Here is a 10,957-nt window from a genome sequence, read left to right as displayed (position 1 = left end):
AAATGTCCTTATTTATAATTTTGACCTAATTTATTAAGTGTGACAATTTTTTAACCTAAATTACGTCAAATTCAGGTTAAAAAATCACCACACTCAAAATATTAGGTCAAAATTATGGATGAGAATATTTTTATAATCAGGAGATTGATACGAACACATAGAAACTTGTTTCATAAAATTCTGTTATCTTTAGATCCATATTTGAGCTTTTCGATTTTATTTATCTTTTTTTTTTAAATTTTTATATTCTGGGATGAATCTAAGATTCGTCCCAGATTTCGGGACGAATCCAGGATTTATCCCAGAATTGGGGACGAATCCAGAATTAATTTTTATTTTTTTAAAAAAATAATCGGAAGCCTTAAATATGAACCTAGATACATCGGAATTTCATGAAACAAGTTTCTATGTGTTCGTATCATTCTCCTAATTGTAAAAATATCCTCATCCATAATTTTGACCTTCTATTTTGAGTGTGGTGATTTTTTAACCCGAAATTGATGTAATTTAGGTTAAAAAATCGCCACACTCAATAAATTATGTCAAAATTATAAATGAGGACAGTTTTATGATCAGAAGAACGATATGAACACATAGAAACTTGTTTCATAGAATTCCGATATCTCTAGATCCATATTTGAGTCTTCCGATTTTATTTATCTTTTTTAAAAAAATTTATATTCTGAGACGAATCCAACATGCGTCCCAAAATTGAATTTTTTTTTTTTTAAAAAAAAAGAAAACCATAATCGAAAGTCTTAAATATGGACCTAGAGACATCAAAATTTTATGAAATAAGATTTTATATGTTTGTATCATTCTTCTGATTGTAAAAATGTCCTTATCCATAATTTTGACCTAATATTTTGAGTGTGGTGATTTTTTAACCTGAATTTAATGTAATTCGGGTTAAAAAATCGTCACCCTCAATAAATTAGGTCGTAATTATAAATAAGGACACTTTTAGGATCAAGAGAATGATAAGAACACATAAAAACTTGTTTCAAAGAATTCCGATGTCTTTAGATCCATATTTGAGCCTTCCAATTTTTTTTTAAAAAACTTTTTATATTATGGGACAAATCCATGAATTCGTCCCAAAAATAAAAAATTTAAAACAAAAAAAAGAAAATAACAATTGGAAGCCTCAAAATGGACCTAGAGGCATCAGAATTTTATGAAACAAGTTTCTATGTGTTCGTATCGTTCTCCTTATCATAAAAATGTTCTCATTTATAAGTTTGACCTAATATATTGAGTGTGATGATTTGTTAATCCAAATTACGTCAAATTTAGGTTAAAAAATCACCACACTCAATATATTAGGTCAAAATTATTTATGAGGATATTATTATGATCAGGAGATTGATACAAACACTTAGAAACTTATTTCATGAAATTATGATGTCTCTAGGTCCATATTTAGTAAAACATATATAGTTTAATACTAACTAAGAAAGTTACTGTTCAACACATGTTCGTATATGTGATTGAAACCTTAAATACAAACACAGATATATCAGAATTTATAAAACAAGTTTTATGTGTTCATATCATTCATCTGATTATAAAATGCCCTCATCTATAATTTTAATATAATATATTGAGTCTTAGGAATTTTTAATCCGAATGTGACCTAGTTCGGGTTAAAAAATCACCACATTCAAAATATTAAGTTAAAATTATGGATAAGGATATTTTTACGACCATGAGAACGATACAAACACATAGAAACTTATTTCATGAAATTCCGATGTCTCTAGGTCCATATTTAAGTCTTCCAATTATTTTTTTTAAAAAAATCAATTCTGGGATGAATCCAGGATTTGTCCCAGAATTGGGGACGAATCCATGGATTTGTTGGACCCCGTGGTTGTTTTGATGTGATCAACCAAGTTGGTTGAGTCCTGCTTTGTGTTTGATCCCTATGTCTAAGTGTGCAGGAGCTTAGGAGTGCAAGAAGATGAACGGAAGACGCAGCTAGCGAGAAGGATGACACGGGAAGGGAGCTGACGGGTTCGGTGCATTCGAAGGACGAGAGAGCTGCGAAAGAGTACACCGGTGGGCGAGAAGAATGTGCACGGCGTTCGAGGGACGTTAAGCCGGGGAGGAAGGCTGCTCGAGGAGAAGGTCAGAAATTGGGTTCGGGTGAGCCTTATTTCGGTTGGCCATAATCACCCAAAAGAACGGAGCTTCGGAAGTCAAAGCGAAGGAAAAAAGTGAGCTGGAATTCAAGCTCAAGGCGCCTTCATCAAAGCTTGAAGGTGCCTTCAATGCTTGTTGGAGGTGCCTCGGACCTGGCCAAAGTGGTCATTGAGTTTTCGGATAAAGTTTTATCGGCTCACTCGATGGAGGCGCCTTGGACCTCTATTGGAAGCGCCTTGAACATCCGAGATAGAATTTCCAGAGGCTATATAAAGGCCCCTGGAGCTTGGAATTATTCATCAATTGTTCAATCAACTTTGTATTCATTCCTAGCAATAGTTCTGAGCTGTTAGAGTGTAAAAGGCTTCTCCGCCTTCAGTAAAGGAAGCTTTTTCTTATGCGCTTTTCATCGCCCTGGATTAACAACCTTCTTGGTTGTAACCAGGTTAACTGCTGAGTCTCTGTTTTATTTATGTTTCTTTATTTCAGTTATTTTATTATTGCTATTGTATTTTTGAGTTGAAAGCACGAGGAGGGTATAGTTTTTATTTTTCAGGCAATTCACCCCCCTCTTGTCGGCCTCCGCTACACCAACAAGTGGTATCAGAGCCCGACAGCTTCAAAAGGACTAACCGCCGACTGAAGCACAAAGATCAGGACGATGGCTAGTGTGAACATTCATCTCCCGAAGTTCGACGGAGACTTCGCTACTTGGAAGCGAAAAATGGAGGTATTTTTTAAAATTGAATTTGATATACTTTTAATAATGAAGTATGGATATACAGCGCCAAAAGATAAAGAAGAGTGCAACTGAACGAAGAAGGAGCAGGTCGATTGCATGACCAACAGAAAGGCCGAATTTCACCTGCTCAGTGTTTTGCCGCCCCAGGAGGTAAGTCGGATCGGAAGTTACGACTCCGCTAAAGACCTTTGGGATAAATTCCTAGAGCTCCACGAAGGTACCTCAGAAGCAAAGCTAGCAAGGCGCGACATCCTCCGAACCCAGCTTACAAACCTCCGGATGAACAATGGCGAAAAGGCAGCGCAACTCCAAGCAAGGATTAAGGAGCTAATAACTCAACTAAGCAACCTTAGAGAAGAAGTAACAAACCGGGACTCAATCCGGTACGCGCTCAACGCCTTCTCGAGAACTCCCGAGTGGGCCTCATTAGTAGATGCGTACTACATCTCTAAGGACTTCGAGGTAAGTACTTTAGAAAATTTATTTTCAACTTTTGAACTTCACGAATCTCGGATTCCAGAGCCCAATGAAGTGGAGAAAACAAGTCAGAACATTGCCTTAAAGGCAAGAACAAACGATTCTGACTCCGAAGCCTACTGGTAAAGCGTTTCTGTGACAACCCACCTTCTACTGGCTAGGCTATAAGGCCGGACCGTCACATTATGTTGTGCTAAGCTATATCCATGACCACTACTAAGTCTAGGTGCGGAAAACTGTACCAATTTAAAACATTGCGAAGCTAATCCAAGTTCTTGGTACTTCATGTGCTAAGGGATGCAATCTAAAGTATACATGGCATATCCTACATCCCCTATGGTTAAGAAGCTGAATTACAAGGTCTCTTGGTCGAAACCCAACTTCCCAATCGATCCAGATTGAACTCGATCGATTGCAAGCTGTTGGATCGATCCATGAATCGATTCAGATCGCTACTGTGCTCGGGGTAATAATCTGGATCGATCGGCTGATTGATCCAGACTGGCCAATCGATCCAGTGATCGATTCCAGAGCTCTCTGTTCGCGGGAGTGATTTCCCAATCGATCGAACGATCGATCCCTGAACTCTCTGTTTGCGACAGAATACGACTGGATCGATCGGCTGATCGATCTAGAAGCTTACTGTTCGCGGAACCAGGCTCCCAATCGATCCGCTGATCGATTGAGGGCCCCCAATCGATCCACTGATCGATCGTGGTTTCTGATTTCGCAGCAAAACTCTGATTTCAGCACTGTTTCGTGCCAAACTCACCTACAAGAGTCCTATATTAGCTGAGAACATACCAATAACACATAACTGGGATTATGAGCATAAGTACTAACTGTTGGAGGATCGGTGGCCGGCTTGAAGGGGGGTTGGATAGACGGCACCCCCAAATAATCGCTTCCTACGTATTCGTTAGTGCGCAAGCGGAAATACAAATACTAATAACGAATACAAAAGCTAATGACAAAGAAAAGAACAAGCAAACCAATGCACGTCGATGTAACGTGGTTCGGAGATGATGCTCCTACTCCACGGCTGTCCGTAAGGTGGACGATCCCGATCCTTCGGTGGATTAGCCCCCGGCAAACTCCGGCTACTCAAGCAACTCCTTGTGGGTGGAGAAACCTCGCCACAACACCAACCAAGAACACTTGGACACAAGAGACCTTGAGCACTTTGGTGACTACTAATTAGGCTTTAACCAAGTCTAATTTCGTCGCCTTGGCCGGCCATACCAAGCTCCTTCTTATAGAGCTTGCAAATGAACAGAGACATTCTGTTCGCTGCCAGTCGACTGCTCCAGTCGACTGCATCAGTCGACTGCTAAAACAACTGCTACAGTGCGCTACAGTAACTGCTACAGTGCCGCTACAGTAAAACCCTAAAACTAGGATTTTACTCCGAGTACAATCTCTCATGCACTCGTACCCTCACGACTCATTTGACTCTTCTTTGCAGCCTTGACCTCTTGCCTTCAAGCCTACTTCCTTTGGCTCTCGTCCCTCGGATGCATCCAAGCCCGCGGCTCGTTCCCAATGTCATCCTTCGCGTATGCCTCGAAGTCGCTTCCCTCGGCCCTTGTCCTTGCTGCCTTGTCCACGGTCCCTCGGATGCTCCATCCTTCACCGGACCCGAAGCCGTCAACCTGAGTCACATGTGTCACCTGCAGTCCTGCACAACTCAAGTACACATATCAAATAACGAGGGTAAACCTAACTTAAACCCTTTGCCCAAACACCAAAACACATGGTCCCACGGACCATTGGGATTGCTCCAACACTAACAATCTAAGCAAGTCTTTCACGATTCAAGGCATTAAAATAACTAGAAATGCGGAAAATAACACTATATAAAAGCTAAAGCCTTAGTTTGCTAATTTATCCAAGATCTTCATTCCAGGTTCCTTCCACACACATCTTCATCGCATTAACCTCCAACCTCCGCTAATCCATCTTTCCTTTACCTTTATCTGCAGTATAAGGAAAGAAGTATCTGTAAGCTTTACGCTTAGTAAGAAACCATCTACCTCACTAAAACGTGCATACGATGCAATTTATGTTTTTAAAACATGCTATTTGAAATATATGCTGAACATGTAAAAGCATGGCATGACATACAAACAAACTAGTCATGGCAACAAGTGCTAACATAAACTATCATATTGTATCAATAGGAACTAAACTGATACAAAAACTGAGCTGAGCTAATTCTAACTAATGCTAAAACTGTACTGAAATCACATATCTATTTGTGAAGTTTTGAAAACTATTTTCATAAATAGGTTAAAATAATAATCATGCTGCTGTTTGGGCCCCGCAGCTGTACTTGCTATGCGCGTATCCCTAACTAGACCCGGGTTTGCAAGTCCCGAATTTAGTAGGGTTTACTAGGTTATCTAAACCTAGGGACGACTGTGGGAGCTCAACCCAATGGATATCTGATCCAGTACAGTGCCACTGCTAAAATAAAATACTGGTTATAGCTAAATTTTTCTTATCCTGCTATTTCTAGGTTATCTGAACCTAGAGCTAGGTTATCTGAACCTAGAGGCGACTGTGGGAGCCCACCCATTGGACCGTAGTCTCATATAAGCTGTACTAAAGCTGCATATACTAAATAAATGCTTCTATCGCATTTAGCTAACTATTAAAATGCCTAAGTCGCATTTTATTGGTGTTGAACATACTATCGGGCACTTGGCGTGCGCTGTTGCACCCCCTATGTGCCACAAATGCATATACTACTAAACTAAAGCATGAAATCACACGAGAATTACTTATACTGTAGGTGAGGGATTTCTTACCTCCTGCACTAGATTTCTTACGATTCTAGTCGCTAGTTTTCCGGTGGAGACGATCTTCTCGACGATTCTCTTGCGTCTACTCGTTCTTCTCGTGAAGAGAAGCGTCCTCGTGCCGGAGTCATCGCCGGAAGGTGTTCTTGGAGCCTTTATGTCCCTAGGGGTGGAACCCTAGACTTGCTTGTGGTTGGCGCCGAGAGAAGAAGAGAAGAAAAGGGAGAGGGCGGCGTGTGAGGGTTTGGGAGAGGAGAGAGTTACGTTAAAATAAAATAACTCTTCACTTGATTCCCTATTTATATTAAGGAATTAATTCGCCCAACTCAAACTTAAATATAACTGATTCCCTTTCTTTTCAGCACGGCCCTGCTGGGTTCTCCTGGTTACTAGAGTTCACCTTAAGTCATAGGACCCAATAGGTCTCGGGTTCAATTCCCGCGTAGGCTATTCTACGATTCTATTTATTTTTGCTATCTCCGCTACTCTAAAAATTCTGTAAAAATATCCTAAAATTCCAAAAAAATACTAGGATATTTCTAATAATTATTTTGAGAATTTTCGGGCGTTACAGTTTCAATAAATTTTTTAATTCTAATAAATTTAGATCGCAGACAAAGAAGCATGAGTGAAAGAGAAGAACGGTTCGTTGCTACAACTGCAACGAAGAAGGGCACATCAAAGATGACTGCCCAAACTTGAAGAAAAAGGTAAAAGTAAAGGAAAAGTGACAATCTTTCTCCAAACACAAGAACCTGAAAGTCACATGGTCAGACTCATCCTCCAAATCAGACGTCGAAGAATTCTCGGGGTTAGCGCTAATGGCTAACCATCAGTTGGAAGAAGAGTCAAGCTCAGAAAATGAGTATAGATGAAGGGGGAGGAATATCAGAAGAGGAAAGCTGCAGTGAAGGGGGAGCATCACTAAGTCAGGTAAGTCAGGTGCGTAATCTTACCCCCTACTCAATCCTTTCGCTTTATTAAAGCCCTTTCTAAAGAGTTAGATAAATTAGAAAAGGAAAATGAACATTTGAAATTATAAAATGCAAAATTGAAAGATGAAATTGAAAAAAACGAAGACCGATGCATGTTTTAAAACAAATATCTTTCAAAAGTCAAAACTTAAGATTTATGGAAAATTAAACTGGTATGTTAAACATCATCAAGGTCAACTTAGGAAAATTCCCAAGAATTATATACCCCTAAGTTTTTGATTAATCCAGTAGGAAGGAACCTCTATTGGGTTCCAAAAGTCTTATAGAATAAATTTTTGTTATTAAAACTTCTAGTAAGAAAAATAAACGTCAAAATTTTTTTATGAGGCTTTGTCTAAGGAAGTGATTGTTGCTTCAATAACCAAGAATTCAATAACCAAGTAGGTCTAGTGCCTCGCCATGACCTGGAAGCTGAAATATTGAAATAAAATGTTTAATTTCTGAAAAAGCATTAAAACTAGAATTAAATAATGCTTTGAAAGTTTTTCAAACACTTTCTTGGAAAACTCTAAAAATTCATTTTTGCTTAGAATTTTTTTTAAAAAAAATTTAAAAAAAATTCAGTTTACCTAGAATTTTTTTTTTGAAATATTCTAAAAATTCATTTTACTTAGAATTTTTTTTGAAAATTCCAAAAAAATTCAGTTTAGCTAGAATTTTTTTGGGAATATTCTAAAAATTCATATTCTCTTATTTTTACCTCGTTTTTGCTGTGATCAAAGGGGGAGAGATAACTAGGGGTGTAATCGAGCCGAGCTGAGCCAAACTCTTGGATGTTTGAGTTTGACTCGTTTATAATCGAGCCGAGCTCGAACTTTATTTAACAAATATATTCATGGCTCACAAGCTTATTCGAGCTTTTATCGAGCCTAAACGAGCTTAATAAATATAAATTTAAATATTCATTAAAAACTAAATTATATATTTTAAAAAAATTATAATATTTTTGTTAAAATTTATAATTTTATTCTAATAAATAAATTTAATATATTTGTCTATGTTTTTCATAAGTAGAGTGTAAAATCTATAAATTCAATATCAAAACTATTATTTTTTATTTAAAAGTTTATCTATGAGCTTAACGAACATGTTCACGAGCTAACGAGTCGAATATTGTGAAGCTTGAGCTTGATTTGTTTATCTTAACGAGCCTCATTAAACGAGCTCAAACAAGTTTTTATCAAATCGAGCTTCAAATAGCTTATGAGCGGCTTGACTCATTTACACCGTTAGAGATAGGTACAAGTTTAGGGGGAGAGAAAGTTTAAACTCTGAGTTTAAATATTTTTAAAAAATTCTATTTAACTCTTAATTAAATAGTTGCAATTTTTTTATTGAAAATTTATGCTTAACATGTTACTTAATTACCTTTTGTCTATTTTTATCCTAACTTGAACTTGGGTTGATGCACATCAAAAAGGGGGAGATTGTTGAACCCTGTGGTTGTTTTGATGTGATCAACCAAGTTGGTTGGGTCCTGCTTTGTGTTTGATCCCTGTTTCTGAGTATGCAGGAGATTAGGAGCGCAGGAAGTCGAGCAGAAGACGCAGCTAGCGAGAAGGACGACACGGGAAGGGAGCTGACGGGCTCGGTGCATCCGAAGGACGAGAGAGCTGCGGAAGAGTACACCGGTGGGCGAGAAGAATGTGCACGGCGTTTGAGGGACGTTAAGCCGGGGAGGAAGGCTGCTCGAGGAGAAGGCCAGAAATTGGGTTCGGGTGAGCCTTATTTCGATTGGCCGGAATCATCCAAAAAAATGGAGGTTCGGAAGTCAAAGCGAAGGAAAAAGTGAGATGGAATTCAAGCTCAAGGCGCCTTCATCAAAGCTTGAAGGCGCTTTCATCTTGAATGCACCTTCAATGCTTGTTGGAGGCGCCTCAGACCTAACCAAAGTGGTCGTTGAGCTTTCGGATAAAGTTTTATCCATCCACTCGATGGAGGCGCCTTAGACCTCTATTGGAGGCGCCTTGAACATCCGAGATAGAATTTCCAGAGGCTATATAAAGGCCCCTGGATCTAGGAATTATTCATCAATTGTTCAATCAACTCTGTATTCATTCCTAGCAATAATTCTGAGCTGTTAGAGTGTAAAAGGCTTCTCCGCCTTCAGTAAAGGAGATTTTTTCTAGTGCGCTTTTCATCGCCCTGGATTAACAACCTTCTTGGTTGTAACCAGGTTAACTGCTGAGTCTCTGTTTTATTTCTGTTTCTTTATTTCAGTTATTTTATTATTGCTATTGCATTTTTTAGTTGAAAGCACGAGGAGGGTATAATTTTTATTTTTCAGGCAATTCACTCTCCTCTTGCCGACCTCCGCTGCACCAACAGGATTCGTTTAAAAAATCTGGGACAAATCATCGAATCGTCCCCAAATCTGGAACGAATCTGGATTCTTCCTAGAATTGATTTTTTTTTTTTAAAAAAAAATAATCGGAAGACTTAAATATGAACTTAAATACATCGGAATTTCATGAAACAAGTTTCTATGTGCTTGTATCATTTTCATAATCGTAAAAATATCCTCATCCATAATTTTGATCTAATATTTTGAGTGTGATGATTTTTTAATCCGAATTAGGTCAAATTCGAGTTAAAAAATCATCACACAAAATTATGTATGACGATATGTTTATGATCTGGAGAACGATACGAACACATATAAACTTGTTTCATGAAATTCCAAACTATATACATTTATTTTTAATGTATTAATTTATTTTTTATTTTTTCCTTGGGACAAATATTATTTTCATCCCAAATTTTGTGACAAAACAAAGTTTTGGGACTAAGGTGACGTTTGGTTTAGAGGTTTGGGAATGAGTGAATAGATTCATTCCCAAATCTTATGTTTAGTTGATGTGAATGAAATCAAGATTTTGAAATGAAATCCAAAAATTTGAGTATGGATGAAATCCACCGCCTTCCGTGGGTTTTGATGGAATGAGAATGAGAATTAAGTTTTTGACGAAAATACTCTTAATATATTTGTTCAATTTGTCTTTTATTTCACTCTCTCTTTTTGTTCTCTCTCATCATACTTTCTCTCTCCTCATTCTATCATCACATTTTCTCTCTCAACATATTTTCTCTCCTCATTCTCTTTCATCGCACATTCTCTCTCATTTTCTCTCTGTATTCTCTCTCATCACACACTCTCTCTCTCTCATTATTTTCTCTCTCTTCATTTTTTCATCATTCTTTTTTTCTCATCGTACTTTCTCTCTCCTGAATCTCTCTTACCATACTCTCTCTCCGTATTTTTCTTTTATCACACTTTCTCTCTCTTAATTTTCTTCCATCACACACTTTTTCTTCATTTTCTCTCATCACACTTTCAATCTCTTCATTTTTCCCATTACACTTTCTTTCTCATCATATTTTCTCATTATACTTTCTTTCCTTAATTTCTCATTTTCTCTTATCACACTTTATCTCTCTTCATTTTTTTCCCATCACTCCTCTTTCGGTACACTTTCTCTTTCATCATACTTTTTCTCTTCTCAATCTTTTCTATCACGCTCTCTCTCCTCATTTTCTCTCATCCCACTTTCTCTCTCTTCATTTCTCTCATCACACTTTCTCTCTCATCAATCTCTCTCATAATATGTTTTTTTCACATTCAACTTTCTCTTACATCTAATTTTTTCTCTTGTTTTACTCTAAGGATAAAAAAAAAAATTTAGATTCATTTCGATTAAAAATATTTAAATATTATTTTTTTAATGAATGGTATCCAAACTCATACTTATTCCTATTCCATAATACTGTACTATCATTTCCATTCCGATTTTCTTAAA

The sequence above is a fragment of the Zingiber officinale genome, chromosome 11B (assembly GCF_018446385.1).
Source record: "Zingiber officinale cultivar Zhangliang chromosome 11B, Zo_v1.1, whole genome shotgun sequence".
Lineage (NCBI taxonomy): Eukaryota > Viridiplantae > Streptophyta > Magnoliopsida > Zingiberales > Zingiberaceae > Zingiber > Zingiber officinale.
Note: the sequence above shows the minus strand (reverse complement) of the source record.